Below are 18,405 nucleotides of genomic sequence, written 5' to 3' on the forward strand. Positions count from 1 at the left end.
CCAAAAGAAACCTTCCCTGACTTTTTATATAAAAAGATAGTTTGGGGTTGGTAATGCAAGTTAAGATAGAAAGTGAATTAGGTACAACTCTTTGGACTCACCAAGATAGGATAGATAATGGAGTATTTTCTCTGAATATGTCAAATGCAAATGGACTAGACATTATTAATGTAATTTTTGCTTATATATATTTATATATAGTTATTGTACTTACTGTATATAATTTTACTATGTTAGCTAAAACCTTTGCTTTTTATTTGGACAAAAAGGGGGAAATGTATGATATTTTGATTGTGTTTTGACAAATAAACTTGCTTGGAGTCAGAGGGCAGAGCTAGCCACTAGCTGACCATAGAGGTTTGTAGAATTGCAGATAGAGAAGAGACAGGAAGTAGTAAGGAAAGGCTGAAAGGATCTCAGCCCTTTGGGACAGAGGAACGAAAGATACAGGAAGCAGTTGACGGCTGCTCCATGTTCTCTGATCTTTCAGGTTCTTTCCCCAATATTTGACTCCCAAATTTTTATTGGTAAAGATGAATTGGCTTAATGCTTTGTATTAGGATAGCTATACTGGCTTGCTTCTTAGGTGTATTTGATTGGAAAATCTTTTCCCCATTTTTAACTCTGAGGTAATGTCTGTCTTTGAAGCTGAGATGTTTCTTGTATGCTGCAGCAGAAGTATGGATCCTGTTTTTGTATCCATTCTGTTAGCTTGTGTCTTTTTATTGGCAAATTGAGTCCATTGATATTAAGAGATGTTAATGACCAGTGATTGTTAATATCTGTAATTTTTTGTTTTTGGTGGTGGTGGTGGTGGTGGTGGTGGTGGTGGTGGTGGTGGTGGTGGTGGTGATGGTGGTGGTGTGTGTGTGTCCGTCCCTTCTTAGGGTTTTGCTGGTGTGAGATTATTTATTGCCTGTGTTTTTGTGGGTGCAGCTAACCCTTGGGTTGGACTAGTACTTTCTGTAGGACTGAATTTGTGGACAGGTGTTTAAATCTGGTTTTGTCACAGAATATCTTGTTTTCTCCATCTATAGTGATTGAAAGTTTTACTGAGTATAGTAGTCTGGGCTGGCATCTGTGGTCTCTTAATGTCTGTGGAACGTCTGTCCAGAACCTTCTGGCTTTTAGAGTCTCCATTGAGAAGTTGGGTATAATTCTGATGGGTCTGCCTTTATATGTTACTTGGCTTTTTTCCTTTGCAGCTCTTAATATTCTTTTTTTGTTTTGTACGATTTTGATTATTATGTGTTGAGGGGACTTTATTTTTGGTCCAGCCTATTTGGTGTTCTGTAAGCTTCTTGTACCTTTATAGACATATCCTTCTTTAGGTTAGGAAAGTTTCCTTCTATGATTTTGTTTAATATATTTTCTGTATGTTTTGGGCTGGGATTTTTCTCCTCCTTCTAGACCTATTATTCTTGTGTTTGGTGATTGTGATGTCCCAGATTTCCTGAATGTTTTGTGTTAGGAATTTTTTGTTTGCTTGTTTTTTTCTAGACAGGGTTTCTCCGTGTAGTTTTGTTGCCTGTGCTGGATCTCGCTCTGTAGACGAGGCTGGCCTCAAACTCACAGAGATCTGCCTGACTCTGCCTCCCAAGTGCTGGGATTAAAGGTTTGCACCACCGCCGCCCAGCCTAGGAATTTTTTGGATTGAACATTTCCTTTGACTGATGAATTGATTTCTTCTATCGTATCTTCAGTGCCTGAGAGTCTCTCTTCCATTTCTTGTATTCTGTTGGTTAATGCTTGCATCTGTAGCTTCTGTTCATGTTCCCAGCTTTTCCATTTCCAGAATTACTTCAGTTTGTATTTTATTGTCTCTATTTCAAGTTTCAAGTCTTGAACTGTTTCCTTCACCTGTTTGATTGTTTTTTCTTGGCTTTCTTTAAGGGATTTATTGATTCCCCCCCCCCCAATTTTTTGTTTGTCTTTTCCTTGATTTCTTTAGGGGAGTTTTTTTATTCCTCTTTAAGGGCCTCTATCATCTTCAAAAAGTTATTATTAAGGTCTTTTTTTTCTTGCTTTGTCTGTGTTGGGATGTTCAGGTCTTGCTGTTGTAGAACCACTAGGTTCTGGTGGTGTCGTATTGCTCTTTATGGTGTTGAATGTATTCTTACACTGGCATTTACACATCTGGGGTTAGGATGATTATAGGTATGGGTGTTGATTCTTGTGTTGTCTTTTTTGGATGAGTGTTTTATTCCTTTATTATCTTTTTTTAAAAATTGTCTTTTGGCCCGAATGGCCAAGGGTTCTGGTGGTTGACTGGTCCTCGGGTCCAGTAGGGCTGTCTCAGGTGAGGTTTGTGGGGGTTTGGGTGACTAGATCTAGGGTACCCTCTGGTTCTTCTGACTGATGTGGACTGTGCCTGTGCCTATGGAGTCTGCTGGAGTTGCGGGGAGGGCTGGCTGTGGGGAGGATGATGAGGTGAGTAGGTTTGGGAGGTGGAGTGGGTCTTGGGGGAACAGAATCCAGTGGGTGGCGGCAGTGGTGGTGCAGCCTGCAGCCAGGTCTCTCACCTGCTGACCAGAAAGCCGTTTCTTAGTCGTAGTCAGTACAGGCCAGTTAAGGGCAGTGCCTCAGTCAGTCAGGAAGCCGAGACTGACCAGCGGCTATTGTTTAGAATGTCACCAGTGGCCCTGCTTCAGCATGAGAGAAGCGGGAGGATTTTACCTCAGTACTAATCGCACTTGTGTTCATAATTCACCACGGCCTCTCCCAACACCGTGGGCCAGAATGGGACAAACAGGAACACGATGTCTACAATGCTGCCTTGTAACAGGGACTCTGCGCTGGTCCCCAAAGGCTCTTCTAGGTGCAGACTGTGGACAGAGATGTGAGCAACTTTCCCGAGGCTGCTCGGAGGGAGATCACTCCTTACTCTCTACTCCAAGGTCTTCTGCCACCACAGGCCAAATGAAGACTGTGACAGTTCATCTTCATCCTACCGTGACTGGACTTGGAAGCATCCAGGAGACACACCTCTGGATGTTTCCAGTGAGGACTGACTGAGGAGGGAAGACTCATGCTGTGGGCGGGAGTCCTGGAATTGATGAAAGGAGAAAAGCAAAGCAAACCGAGCCCAGGCGTTCCTCCCTCCTGCTTCCTGACTTGGGACCCAGTGTGGCCGGTGGTCACCTCATTCTCCTGCCACCCGTGACACATGCCTCCCATGCCATGGTGTCCGTGTTCTCAGACTCCCAGCCAGCACAAACTCTTCCTTCCTGAGGTGCTTTAGTCGGGTTGTACTGGTTCGTCAACTTGACAGGGCCCTGGGCACGTCTGGTGGCGGTTTGAATGAGGATGGCCCTGTAGGCTCACACAGTTTGACTCTTTGGTCCAGAGTCGGTGGAGCTGTTGGGAAAGGATTGTGAAGTGTGGCCTTGCTGGAGGAGGTGTGCCTCTGGGGAACGGCTTTGAGGTCTCAAAAGCCCATGCCATTCCCAGATGGCTTTCTCTGCCTTGTGCGTGTGGACCGAGATATAAACTCTCAGTTACTGCTCAGCACGGGTGGTTCTGAGTTGTATAAGAAAGCAGGCTGAGCAAGCCGTGAGGAGCAAGGCCTCTTCCTTGACTTTTGCATCAGCTCCTGCCTCCAGGTTCCTGCCTTGGGTTCCTTTCCAGACTTCCTTTCATGCTGGACTACATCTGTGAGCTGACTGAACTGTTTCTTCCCCGAGTTGCTTTTGGTCATGGTTTTTTATCACAGCCACAGAAACCCCAAGACGAGTTGACGGAAGCAATGAAGTTGTGAAGGCTGAATCTGCAGTGGCCGTTAGTCTCTGGTGCTGCCCGGGTTGCTGTCCCGTTGCTGATGGAGTTCACTGTCAGTGCCACTGGGGGATGGACAACTCATAGCCTGCCACCCAGCTCCCAAATAAATCACACACGGAGGCTTAGTCTTAATTATGAACTCCTGGCCTTAGCTTGGCTTGTTTCTAGCCAGCTTTCCTTAAGTCAAAATTATCCCACCTATCTTTGGCCTTGGGGCTTTTATCTTTCTCTATTCCTGTATGCTTTTTCTTTCCTTCTTACTCCATGTCTGGCTGTGTGGCTGTGTGGCTGTGTGGTTTTGTGGCTGGCCCCTGAAGTCCTCCTCCTTCCTCTCATTCCTCCTTCTCTGGCTACTTCTTTCTACTTTTCCTCCCAGAATTCTCCTTCTATTTATTCTCTCTGCCTGCCAGCCCTGTCTATCCTTTCTCCTGCCTCACTATTTTTGGCAGTTCAGCTCTTTATTAGACCATTGGGTGTTTTAGAGAGACACAGTAACACAGCTTCCCAGAGTAAAACAAATGCAACATAAACAAAAGTAAGACACCTTAAAATAATATTCCCTAACACAGAGCAGCAGTGCAGAGTTCCCAAGCATTTGCCAGCAGGCCATGCACTGTGAATTCTGCCTCCAGTCAGACCTGGAGCTGTACCTCCCCCCTTGTGACATACCCTCTTCCCTGGTTCCCCTTTCTGTGTGTATGGCAGGGATAGCGGGAGCGAGGACTAGGCGTTTGACAGATCCCTGACAGGCAGACGGATGAGAAAAGGGGCCACAGCTAGATAATAATGATGGAAAACTTCTGCCTTCTCCCTTCCCTCCTGACCAGAGACAAAGGCCTTGTGGGCATTTCCTCCAGCCAATACAACAGGCGGGTCTGTCCTGACAAGTTCAAGGCCTATCCATTTCCCTGTCTTTGTACAAACTGACCAACCCTAAATTAGGGAATGAAGCCCCCCTGCCTCAAAAGACCCTTATAATCTCAGCCTTTCGGGGTGGGCTGCCTTCCTGAGGGCCTTTCTGTGGTGTTTCCTCATCCTTAATGGATGTCTTTCTTCACTGGCTGGCTGCTTCTGTCTGCTGCGTCTGAGATTTTTCCCTGCTGCTACCTTTGTGCTCAGACTTTTCTTGTTGTTTAATTCTTTAACTGGAGAAAAAACAAACCTGATCCAGACCCCCAGGCAGTAACAATAGTGTAGAAATAAGATAAGACACTGGGTGATGGTTCTGTATGATTTCCTTTTTTTTCCCTACCTTTTCATTTTATATTTAGACCTTGTCTTTGGAAACTAAAAAAAAAAAAAAAACCTAACATTTTTTTTGGTTGTTATTGTACTAACTCTCCCTTGTAAAAGCTATGTTTTTCTTTACGTCTAAACTGATGGCAAGAGTTAGTTCCATGTAGCCAAGAACAGCGGGGATGGAGAGGGAAGGGGATGGAAGGAAAACTGTAGCAATTGCTGTATACAGATAATTTCTTAACGTCCACGTACTGTTATGGTTCAATGTGAGATACCCCCCACAGACCCATGCCTTTTGGTCTCCTGCTGATAGTAATTTTTTTTTTGGTGGGGGTGGAACTTTAGGGGTGGGGCCTATGTGGAAGAAGTGGGCCACAGGGTGGGCCTTGAAATTTGTAATCAGCTCCTGCTTCACGCCTTCTCTCAGCTCTCTGTCGGCCTCAGATGTGAGCAGGCTCCCTTCACCATGGCTTCCCCACCTAGATGGACCGCATCTCCTGAACCTGCTCTAATTCCTCCTTCCCTTAGGTGGCGGCCACCTTCAGGCACTCCATCAGTGATGAGAGGTGCTGATGCTGGCACTGGTGATGATTCCCACACCCTCTTTATATCTGGGGAACGTAGGGGACACACACACACACACACACACACACACACACACACACACACACATACGCTGGCCATCATGCATATATATCGAATCTCTGGCAATATAACTTATTCACTAATATAAACCAACAAACATGCCTCACTAACAGACTAACCCCTGAAGGGAGTGGATGTTTCTGCTGTCATCTCTGGGATGTGGATGGTACTGGCAAAGCCAGGCAGTTCCTCAGGCTGTGTGAGGGAACAAGATGTAAATAGCAGAGTGTTTCACATTATTCCTGAGATCCAGTCTCTAATGGCTCTTTGCTCTAGGGAGCAAATTCTGTTTCAGCCACAGGAGGGCCTCTGTCCCCTCAACTGCCTGTCACACAGACTGGGAATTCAGAGATAAAAGGGGAGCAGACTCAGGTCAGAATAACAGTACTTTGTCTTCTGCGTGGGGGTGAATGGGGTATTTGGCGCTCATCCAACGCTTCCTCCAGTTGGTGACGCCTGTGTTGGTGATGGCTTTTTCAAAAATACTGGTTTGACTCCTTTGGACAAACGTTGCTGGCCTATGCAGATCACTGCATATGCAGAGATACAAACTCCCTGGCCCCACCTGGTTCACATTCTCACACCCAAGACAGACTCAGGTTTGCCACACCGTCTGAAGCGTGATCTGTTCCAGCATCACCGGTTTGCCATAGCCACTCCATTACGGGGAACAAAGGGCAGGGACTGCACAGGAGCCATAGCCCTGGGGCCTCTACCACCTTGTCTATGGCAGGACTCAACAGCCACCGTGCATGGAACCGTCTTCCCACAACCACGGACTATGGAGCCCCTGCCAGAGTGACCCCACTGTGGCTGCAAAGCTATGTCCAGCAGTCACTGTAGTGATGACTGTCTTGTAACACGAATCCTAACTGGTCTTAATAAAAACCCACAGCGAGATATCAGGGTACATGTTGAAAGATCAGAGAGACAAAGGAACAAGCCATAGCCACTTCTCACCTCACCAACTCCTCAGCTGAAAAGAAAAGAGCTCCTGTCTCCTCTCGCCTTATATTCCTTTCTCTGCCCAGCCATGTAACTTCCTGTCTTAACCTCCCTAGTGCTGGGATTAAAAGCACGTGTGCCCCCCAAGTACTGGGAGCAAAGGCATGAGATCCCAAGTTCTGGGTTTAAAGGTGTGTGCCACCACTGCCTGCCTCTGTGGCTAACTAGTGGCTGGCTCTGTCCTATTGGAGAAATTATTTTGGCCACTCCACGTAGTTAAAAGGATATTTATTTAATGGCGTAACTCACAAATTAAGTGAAAGGTAGGTCGCAGGGTCTGGGGAAGGTGTATCGCAGTCCAGTGGTGTTCTCTGGAGCTCTGCACAGTCCACCTTCACAATTCACCGTCCCGGCACAGAGAGCAAGCACAGAGAGAGCGCTGGCCCATCCAGCTCTCAGGTCTCCTGGCGCCTCCCCTGGCCCCGCCTCGTAGGCGTGACAGTTGCCAGAGTCTCAATGGGGGTTGGAACTTCCAGATCCAAGCTGGAATGGCTACCCACTACACTGTCCTCTAATCTTCAGGCAGGCTTTATTTGTTAGAGTACACACAAAACATCACCACACTATCTCACGGGTCATAGGTGACTTATGTCTCCCTCCAGCCCCGAGTGGCATTCACGGGGTAGGCATAAGCTCTGGGTTTCCAGGTCTTTATGAATAAACAACTGAGGCAACAGTCCTTCATGTCCCGTGCTTTCTCCAGGCCTACCTTCTGTCCCAGGTTGTTACTTCTGTCTTCGGAGTCATGGGAAGTAGAGTTAGTCGGGGATAAGTTAGGAACAGGGTGGGCTTGACTCGGGTGGAATTGTGGTTTGGGGGCTGTGTGGGAAAAGGTGGGCAGGGTAGGAGGCTGTCCTGGGATACCTGGGATGCCTTGGGATCAGCATAGATAGAGGGCTGCAGAATTGCTCCAGCTGCTGGTACCCGCAGCTGGATTATCACCAGATGAGGAGCGCATCTAGGCAGGGTGAAACTGCTCCAGCTAGGACACTCCTCCCTGAGCTGAGGTGGGTTTACCTTCCTATACTTGCCTAGCCTGGGTTGTTTCCTCCTTTTCCCAGAGGATGTGAGGAGAACCAGCTTCCCCATTAACTCAGGCCTGTGTTATAGCAGCTTCCAGCAGGCAGGATCCCAGGTCGGGGAGCATCTGTGACCTGTTGTGCGGTAATAGCTTGGTTTTTCTCGTGTTCGGCTCCCTTCACAAGTACTTAGTGTGAAATCATAGGGGAAGGAAGTGTGAGCAGAAGAAAAACAGCACTATTACACAACCCCCTGAAGAGACTGCTGTGATAGAATTAAGAGCTGCCGCCCTAGGACATTCTAACAGACGACACTGTGAGGTTGCCAAGGTAACCCACCAGGATACAGCTCCAGCATCTCTGGGGTTGAGGCTGGGTAGATGAGGTCAGTTAGAGGTAAGGCCCAGCTGCCCAGGGTCTGTCCCCTAACCAGCAGGCCCACAGCAGCCCAGGCTGATTTCTCTACGACATAAGTGAACCCAAGGCTCGGCTGCTTATCAGGCATCACAGGCGAAAGAGAATCAGAACACCGTCCATCGGTAATTGTTGAATGTAGGCCACTCGGAGCTTTCAAAGAGCTGGGTACAAAGAGCTCAGTTCATTACATACATGTTTATCGAAAACTGTGTACCAGGCAGGAAGCATCAGGGTGTATAGAAAGACAGGTGAAGAGTTCCAGGGAAAAGCATAACAAAACAAAACTAAAACTAAAAGATGAAGAACCAGGCGGTGAAAGAATTCATTGAAGACATTTAAATACAAAACACAAAGGACAATGCTGAGTGGAGGAAAATGGAAAAATGCCAGACTATCTTATTAACCCCAAGGACCCAGTGTTTACAAAACAAAAAACCCAAACCACATACTAAAATAAAATTACACAAGATTAATAATCAGAAAGAATTTGCTTAAAAATAGTCTGTCTTCTCCGCCCCTCCTGTCAGTGCCCTGTGATTTCCTGCTGACCACTGTCGGGTGCTGCTTTCCATACGTCGTGGGCATCAAGGGCTCTGGACAGTGAGAGCCCCGATTTTCAGGTCTCAGGCAGCTCTTCAGCAGAAACCTGCCTTTGACTTCACAAAGAAGCGTTCAGTAGGGGGGCCCGGACCCTTGTCCTGGCTTACTGTTTTCTCCCAGTCGGCAGTGGGGATGGGAAGTGGGGTGGGGAAATGTGGGCAGAGGTGAGGAGGTGTGCTAGGAAGTGGGAGCAGAGAGGCGAAGGTGGAGAAGAACACGAGTCGGGTCGAATGGTGGTGGGAAGTGGAAGACAGATGGCTACAGGAAAGAAAATCCCGGAGACGCTCACAAGAGGAGTCCCTGCAAATAAGACAGTGTTTCCTCCCCCTGGCGGGTGTTATTAGTACCAGACGGACCTCATTAAATCACAGGGCCTAGATCAGCCCTCCACCGCGCTGCTCCACTGCCTAAGGACCCTTCTTTGCCCAACCAGAACAGGGTAATCAATTAGATCTCAGCCCCTTATGGTAATGATGATAATAACGATAATAGCCGAGTTACAGAGTGCTCCCAAGCATTTCCCACTTAATAATGCACGAGGAAGTGCCACTTGGAGAGTAAGGACAGAAGGCAGGAATCCGTCCTGACCATTTGTCTCTAGGGTTCCTGCTCTCAAACCCTGCATGGCCATTCTGTTTTGTTTTACTGGCCTCAAGGAGACACTATTCACATCTTCACTTTGGTTTATGGAATTTTCTCCTTGAGGAACCCATCTTGCTAGGCTAAGATAACCCAGTCCCCTCAAGATCTTAAACCTTTGGATGCCTAGATAAGGTGGGGGAAGAGAAGCTGAGGCCAGTGGCACTATTTCTGTCCCTGAGCACTACTTGCCTAGAGATAAACCCGGCAGCACGCGCGCTACTTGGGGACGTTCCCACCTGTGGAATGGGTCGAGAATGGACCTTTATCCAGCTTTCACCCCACCCTGGCCATCAGCATGTTGATGGCGGTCGCCTTCCCAGAATCTTGGCTGGAATCTCGGCGCTCTCCTAAGCGGGTTCCAGAGCCCGAGACTGGGAAAAGGAGACTGGGGGAGGGCCGGGGGTTGCGGAGCACTGGCGGCACACGGGGCTGACCGATCTCTCGCGCCCGACTGCCAGGGGCCGCTGGGCTTCCCCCAAGAAGATGCAGCGCAGCATATTTTGCACATGAGTTCAGAGGAAGAGGAAGTGTAGCAGGCGGACGCGCGGCGGCGGCGGCGGCGGCGGCGGCGGCGGCGCGGGGTGGGGTGGGTGGGGTGGGGGCGGCGGGGCTGGAGTCGGAGCGCGCAGGGCGCAGGGCGCAGCGAGCGGGAGCGCGGCGGCGGCCACTGGCTCCGGGGAGGTACCCGCGCGGCCAGCGCCCGAGGGACCCACGACAGGCGAGCGGCCGCGCCCCGCGCTCTGCCCCCACCCCCGGGGCCCCGTCCTCCGCGCGCCGCCCTGCTCTGCATGGCACAAACTTTCATCCCGGGACGCAGCACGCTGTCTCCGGGAGCCCGCGCCACGGTCGCCGCCACTGGTCCCCAGAGGTAGGTGGGCGTGCGGCGAGGTGGCGCGCAGAGGCCGCTGGCTCCGCCGCTCCTGATCCTGGTGAGCAGGGCGACAGCTCCTCTTGGCACCTCAGGGCTCCGGAGCTGCCAGGCGAGCCCCCTGGTCCAGGTCGTGTGGGGTTGGGGATCGATCGATAGGACGCCAGGTTCTGGGCCAACTTTTTTTTTTAGGATAAAGAGAAAAAACAAAAAACACGCGAGTGCGTTGGGGAGACCGAGAGTCAGGTCGTCTGCGCGGGGGCGGGGGTAGGGGTCATGGGCTCCGCGGGCGCAGGAACTACGGGGAGGACGCGGAGGGAAGCTCGGAGGCTACAGGTGGGTTAGGACCAGAGACTAGTGGGTACCCGGCCCGGAACAGATGGGAGCTGCTACCACCCACGTGCTCCCGGAGAGGGGGGCTGACCCAGGGCAGAGGTGTGCGCGACTCTTGAAAGCAGAAGGGCCATGCGCGGAGACTCGGTGGAGATTCCCGGAGCCGAGTCCCTGGCACCAGAAACGTCCCCCGTCCCCCCCCACTGAAATGGATTTTTCTTGCCTTGTCGTAACACACTTTCCAGGGCACGGGACAGGTCAGGATGGGCATGGGTTCTGGGCTGAGAGGAAGCCTGACTGTCAGGCTAGTGCTCCAGGTCCGCTGTGGCACCGCTATCTTTGGAGGCCAGAATCGCGCAAGGGCAAGGTTAGCCCCGCGCGTGCTCCCTGCTGCCTCTTGGCTGCCGGCTCTCAGCTGCCCCCTGTGGGCGGTGGGTGGTGCCAGTGAGTTTGTTTAGGGGTTTACAGACAAAAACTATTTGTTTTTTTAAAGAGTCTGGCACAGATCTTTGTAAGTGAGTGGCTGCCCAGATGCCCAGCAGCAGCCCCTTCTTCTCCACACAGCCGCTTTCAGGCTTTCAGATGCTGGGCGAGTGGTCAGAACAGGTGTCTCCCACCCCCTACCATGGGGTGTCATCTCAGGATAAGCCTTTTCCAGGAAGGAAGCCCGGGTGTAATGTGAGTGGCCTGCAAGTCTGTGGGTAGAGCCACTGAACCCAATAGACCCGTGGCAGCCAGGATCCCTAATTTGTCTTCAGATCAGCTGAATTCTGGGAAGTTCAGGTGACACACGCTTCAACAGCCACCCACTCTCAGAGGTTAAGCAACAAGCTGTATGACGTGTGCTCGCTAACCTCAGTGAATCCGCGTAACCCTAGAGTGAGCTGGCATACTCTTCTGCCATCTGTAGGGGTTCCATGAGGCCTGAGCGATTCCAGCCCCGAGCTGGGAACCTCCCTGTGCCCGCATTTGTGGGGCAGGCCACCGGCTTGTTTTGTCTTTGTCTTTCTGACATCGTGGACAAGGGGCAAATGAAGTGGACTGTGTGGTCAGCCGATGGATTTGGTGCAGGAATTGAAATAAAATAAATTGGGGCGACAAGTCAGTTCTTTCTCTCCCTCTGAAATGGGAATTTTTGGCTTGATTTCAAGTAATTGCTTTGTCTGCAGGGAAACAGTTCTCTAAAGCTGCTTGTGTCCCTCCACGCTTCACTTACATCAGAGCTGAAGCTGTGTGGTCCCATGGCTTGGTGGCCATGGCTGCCTTACCAAGGATTCCCTGAGTAGCCCTAGCTGGTCTGGATCTCTCACTATGTAGACCAGGCTGGCCTCACACTTGCAGCGATCCTTCTTCCAAGTGCTGGAATTATGACATGCACCAGCACAGCCAGACCCCACTAAAACAGACAAACAAACAAAAATTACCATTTAGTAAAGTTGCCACAGGGACCATACAGATACCTAGCTGGGCCCAGTGGCATGCTTGTGTAATCTCAGAATTCAGAAGGGAGAGGAGGCTGTTGGAGTTGGAGGCCAGCCTGGGCTACAAAAACAAAGACCCATATGTAGATTTTCTAATGTTTTGCTCTATTGCCTTTCTTATACGTCTAGCCATCTGTCTATCTAGTGTGTTGCTTCACATGTTTTAAATTAAGTTACAGTTTTAGTACAGGGTCACTTGTAGACTTTTCAACTCACATTCATTAGTGTTCAACATGTGTTCTTAGGGTAACACATACATGACAGTGAAATACGCCTGCACATTGTTTTGACATTTGCACTGGGTAACAGTCTTTATCAAGACGGATAATATAGCATCAACCTGGGTTTCTTCATGGCCACCACTAGTCAGTTCCAGCCCCTGACTTCCCAGGGGCATCCACTGCTCTGTTTCACCATAGGTCAGTTTAGCCTGTTTTCTGAACGTCTTATACATGGATTTCTACAGTTCTGAATAAAGTTTCTTTTTCACTCAGTAATTCCATTTTGTTACTGATGAGTTATGTTCAGGAGGCGTGTGTGTGTGTGTGTGTGTGTGTGTGTGTGTGTGTGTGTGTGTGTATGCACCAGTTTGTTTGTGTATCCCCCTGTTCCTGGGTATGTGGGTTACAGCCCAGCTTTTTTGTTAGTTGCTGGTTATTGTGAAAGACAGTGCTATGAATATTTGTGCATTTGCTCACAAAGTTCCTAGGGACACAGTCCCCACTCTCATGAATAAATACTGTGTCACAGAAGGGCTGTGTATAGTGGATAGGGGAGATTGCGAGTGTGGAGATTCCATTTCTCACTCCTAGAAAGAGTACAAATGTGATTCTGGAGATCACATCCCAATCCCATTTTCCTAGCTCTAAATCAGGATGATTAGTTAGATCAGTGTTCTGGGGCCAGCTGTGACACTCATGGACATGTTTTCAAAGGTAGAAGGGACTATAAGAAGCAGACCTTGGCGCTGTCACTTAATGGGTTTAATTTTTATTTTTTGTGTGTATGGTGTGTGTGTGTGTGTGTGTGTGAGAGAGAGAGAGAGAGAGAGAGAGAGACACGTGTGGTGTGTGTGATGTGTGTGTGTATGTGATGTGTGTGTGTGATGTGTGTGTGTGTATGTGGTGTGTGTGTGATGTGTGTGTGTATGTGATGTGTGTGTGATGTGTGTGTATGTGATGTGTGTGTGTGATGTGTGTGTGTATGTGATGTGTGTGTGTATGTGGTGTGTGTGTGATGTGTGTGTATGTGATGTGTGTGTGTATGATGTGTGTGTGTGATGTGTGTGTGTGTGAGAGAGAGAGAGAGAGAGAGAGACACGTGTGGTGTGTGTGATGTGTATGTGTATGTGATGTGTGTGTGTGATGTGTGTGTGTGTATGATGTGTGTGTGTATGATGTGTGTGTGTGTGATGTGTGTGTGTGTGAGAGAGAGACACATGTGGTGTGTGTGATGTGTGTGTGTGATGTGTGTGTGTGTGTGTGTGTGTGAGAGAGAGAGAGAGAGAGAGAGAGAGACGTGTGTGGTGTGTGTGATGTGTGCGTGTGTATGTGATGTGTGTGTATGTGATGTGTGTGTGTGTATGTGGTGTGTGTATGATGTGTGTGTGTGTGTGATGTGTTGTCCTCACTCGTGCCCAGCAAATGCTTTTCTCACTGAGCCATCTCTCCAGCCCGTAGGTGGATTTAGACTTAGATTCCTGCCAATGCTGAGATGGATGCCATGTCTTCAGAGATTCACAGGAGGGGTTTCCATAGGGAATAGACCCTAGGTTGTGAAAGATTGGGTGAGTGCTTGCTATAAAAGGAAAAAACAACCCCCAAGTTCCGCAGAACCCCACTGAACTTCTGCCTGGGGGATTCTGGGCCATTGGTGTGCTGATGTGAACTTGGTGGAGGTGCCCTTTGGATTTCGAGAATGTGGGCATTGTCTTCGGGAGGCAGGGCAGCGTTGGAGTGGTGAGTGCCGAGCAGCTTTTCTGAGAATGTGATTTACCTTTTTGTGAGAAACACAGTCTTGCACACCCATCTTACTGCTGAGAAAAGGGCTGCGGCCTCTCCGAGGCCCTTCCACCGCGGCCCCTCTGTGGGACCCGAAGCAGGGCCTGACCTCGTGCGATCCAGCAGAGAGAAAGGAAGTATGGCTGTCTCAGGGGACAGATGACTCAGGTGCAGTCTTGAGACGTTGAAAAGGGTCTGGGTCTCTGTCGTGTCTGGAACTACAGTAAACATCGTGTGGTGCAGGCCACAAGGAAAGGATACAGCAAACATCCACGAGAGGACTGAGCTGCCCGTCTGCCTGGTTGTGTCTTGGGAGGGTGACCGTGGGTGCTAAGAGGTCACGGTCCCAACTGTCAGCTGGTGGTTCACCCCCGCGTGGGGGGTGGGTATTAACTATTTGGACCCAGAGCAGCTTTGCCGACACAAACTTCATTGTAGTAGCATCATTCTATCTCATCACCGATTTTACCGTCAGCATTTACCGTCAAAATACTAGGTGTTACACTCGTTGCTAGGTCCCGCTTGGCACCTTACCTGTGTTCCCTGAGTCATCAGCCTGGGGGACAGTGGAGCTCGGCCCCGGGTTTACCTTGCAGTGTTTCTGAAACCTTTAGGGGAGAGACTGTGGCACTCAGGTTTAGTGGCTGCAGAATCTTCTGGAAGCACAGTTCGTAATACGTGAAGACAGAGAATAATGGAAGTGTCACTGGGGTAGTCAGAACAGAATGAGAGGAAATGACACTCTGGAGTCACTTCCTCTCGTAGTCTGTGTACTGTTGTCTCACAGGCATCGAGTTTTGGCACAGTTGGGGTTTGTAGAGCTCTGACTTTGAAGGTCGGTGTGGTGACACATATCTGTAATCTTAGCATTTAGGAGCTGTAGGCTCGAAGAAGGACAGTTCAAGACCAGCCTGGGCTAGAGAAAAGAGCGCCTGACTCAAAAGGTAAAATAAGGGCCAGCAAGATGGCTCAGCAGGAACAGGGGCTTGTCTCGAAAGCCTTTTGACATGAGTTCAGTTCCCTAAGCTCAGGGCAGGGGAGAACTGACGCCTGAAAATTGTCCTCTGACCTGAGCATACCCTGGCTTAAGTAGTGTACATGTGGCTAAAACACACACATACACACACACACACACACACACACACACACACACACACATGCACACACACATGCACACACACACATGCACACACGCACACATGCACTCACGCACTCACGCACGCACGCACTCATGCACGCACACTTTTTTGTTGTTGTTTTGTTTTTTGGAGACAGGGTAACTCTGTAGACCAGGCTGTCCTTGTACTCAGAGATCACCTGCCTCTGCCTCCTGAGTACTGGAGTAAAAGGTGTGCGCCACCACACCCGGCTTTTGTTTTTAAAAAGTGAAAGGTACCGGTCAGTTGGGGTTGTGATTTTATTGAGTGACTGAAATACAGTAGCCACTAGCCACATGTAGCTGTCAGAATGTGTGTTTAAATGAGCCAAAGTTGGATAAAATTAAATGCTAGCCACAGTTCAAGTATCTCGAGCCATGTGTGGCCACTGGAGCCATGTCTGCCACTGCTGTGAGCGCTGTGGGGCAGTCACGTGGTGGTGTGCATATTTCCTTACCCTTCAGTCGAAAACTGGATCCAGGGGTGGTAACTGCCGGGGCGCTTTCCTTTCCACTGACAGAGATGCATTGTGGCAGGCGTTCCTTTTATGTTTACCCTTTGGAGGATTTTTTGGGGATATGCGTGATAACTTTCCTCCCAGTCACATTCATTTTTTGACATAGATTCCAGTTTCTCTTTTCTCCTGGGCCCCCAAAGGGGCTCTTCATTATTATCATTGCATATTTTATCAAGATGTATTTTCGTGAAGGATCAGTACGGCAGGCAGTTCAGAATCCCTGCTTGAGTCTCTAAATTCCCTGCTCTCCAAATAAGAATCTGGTCCAGCTTTTAAATATGCATTTGTGTGAATTATGCCTTACCTGGGCTGAATTCAGAGAGGGAAATCACTCTCAGTGGACCAGACCAAAGAGCTAGGAAATCAGGTCACACTCTCTGGGGATGGCTACCCGCCAGGGCTGAGGCAGAGACGTTGTCTGGGAGGGCTTCCCTTGAGTCTGAGCTGCCTCGGAGAGCAGGGGTGATGGAGAGGGCAGGGGACTCCGGCTGTCCCCACCGTTCAGCGGCTCTTACCTCTTACTCAGGCATCAAAGGAGAAGGGAAGACAGTCCCCGCTGCTCATGGCCAGATTCAAACAAACTGTGCTTGTCACTGTGTAAGAAGCTGACCAGCTCATCTGCTTCATAATCCTAGATCAAAGGTTTCCACACTTTCAGTCAGGAACTGACAGCTTTCTCTGGCTTTCACATGAAATGTCCCATTTTGTTGCCCTAAATCTCCTCAGAGTCAGCATGGGAGCTTTGCAGAGGGTGCTCAGCTGTTTTTGTTGTGCATGTGTGTGGAAAGCACCTGCTTCCTACCTCACCTTGTGCTGAGGAACCCGTCACACTTTGTAGACTAGCTCTCAGTGTTCGGATGTGAGGGTGCTGTGATCGCTGTTGCCCATGAAGTTGGGTGTGAAGAGATTTGGGTGGTCACAGAATGGTTAATGGAATGTGTCAACTCCACATGTTTTCACATTTCAGAAATGTAAAGTACAGATCTATTCATTTTAATCCTTTCTCAATTTAGAAAGGGTTTGTGTTGCAGTTGGTACAAATCTTTGATCCTAGGACTTGGGAGTCAGAGAGGCAGGTGGGTCTCTGAGTTCGAGGCCAGCCTGGTCTCCAGAGTGAGACCAGGGCAGCCTGTTCTACAGAGTGAGTTCCAGGGCAGCCAGGACTACACAGAGAGACCATGTCTTGAAAAAAAAGAGGGTGTGGGTTATGTGTGTGCACATATCTTCTGACACCTTATAAGTCCCCTTTTCAATGTGCTATGACAACCCATGCCAGGTTACAAGGACTCTTTTTTTTTTAATCTTTTTTTAATTTTATTTCATTTTATTTTACAATACTATTCAGTTCTACATAACAGCCACAGATTCCCTTGTTCTCCCCCTTCCTGTCCCCTCTCCTTCCCCCAGCCCACCCCCCCCCATTCCCACAAGGATTCTTTATAATGGATCACAAACAGTAGTACTGAATGGTTAACTCGTGTCTGTCTACCTCATGGTGTTGGGTACTCAGGGCCTTCCGTATGAGAGGCCAGTGCTCTGCCACTGAGCCATGGCCCCAGTGCCCAGGGTGATGTACGCTCCTCGTTCTGCATGCTGAGGCATCCTGACCTGTGTTCAACACTGCCTGACTTTATGTAGCTGTCACTGTACAGGTAGGGGCTGCATTTGCTCTATTTACAGATTTAAAAAACGGGTTCCAGGGCTTCCTTGGAGGCATACCTGGGAAGCAGGGGGCACCTGGGCCTGCGTACCCAAGCCCTGGGCTAGACTGTTCAGGAATTGAACTTAGGCCTGTTTGTAAGCCTGATGGCCTGGGTTAGACTCCCAGGACTAATGCATTTGCCTTAATTGTTCAAGTGTTAGTAAATCGAGAGTCAGAAACTGAGACAAAACCCTGAGAAATCCAAAGAACAGTGGAAGAATGATTGGCTGACTACGTTTCCAAGATCGAGACGCCTGCGGTGAATCTCTCCAAGCCCTTCCTTCTTCCTCTCTGTGTCCCTCTATCCTCCTCTGAGTCTGCCAGAAAACTCTGTGGTCCATTCTTGCCAGCTGAACGTGAACTCTGCCCTCCACACCAAGGTCCCCCTCCATTGGTGTTCTCGGAGGGACAGCACAAACACATATCCTGTAACATTTCCCCCCTTTTGTCTAAATAAAAGGAAAGGTTTTAGCTCTGACATAGTAAAACTGTACACAACAAGAACAATTATCAGGTATTGTCTAAATAAAAAGGAAAGGTGTTAACTTTAACAAAACGAAACTACATACAATAAGAACAATTATCAAGTAAGAAATACACTCACAATGCCCAGTCCATTTGTATTTGGAAAATTTAAAGAAAATACTCCATTATCTATCCTCTCTTGGTGGGTCCAAAGTTTTGTACAAAATTTACTTTCTATCATAGCTAAGGAAATCTGTAACTATTAACTATCTAATCTTCAACCCCATCAGAGACCTGAGAAGGATATAATATTATTTGGATAAACAGAGCAAGCAATTCCCAAAACTATAGAAATGACAGAGATAGCTGGCTGCCTGGACAGTCACCCCAAGATTCCTCTGCAACATTGGGGCATCCATCTTTGGCCTATAGGCCTAGAGTATCTGGGAGGTTTTTCTGTGAAGTAGGAAATTTTGAAGGACTGGCCTACCTTGTCTTGGCAAAGTTTGGCAGTTGCCTTCTTTTGTGTCCTGCTTGT

General features: G+C 48.9%; 1 protein-coding gene across 1 annotated transcript in view; it reads left to right on the top strand.

Annotated features, from left to right (window-relative positions):
* The first annotated feature begins 10,090 nt into the window (after positions 1 to 10,090).
* Positions 10,091 to 18,405, top strand: part of Rftn1 (raftlin, lipid raft linker 1) — a 207,292-nt gene continuing 198,977 nt past the window's right edge. Inside the window, exon 1 of the mRNA XM_028882505.2 lies at positions 10,091 to 10,212. The gene's annotated coding sequence lies outside the window, so the exon portion shown is untranslated. The remainder of the gene's footprint in view (positions 10,213 to 18,405) is intronic.

This window comes from Peromyscus leucopus, chromosome 16_21, assembly GCF_004664715.2.
Source record: "Peromyscus leucopus breed LL Stock chromosome 16_21, UCI_PerLeu_2.1, whole genome shotgun sequence".
Taxonomy (NCBI): Eukaryota; Metazoa; Chordata; class Mammalia; order Rodentia; family Cricetidae; genus Peromyscus; species Peromyscus leucopus.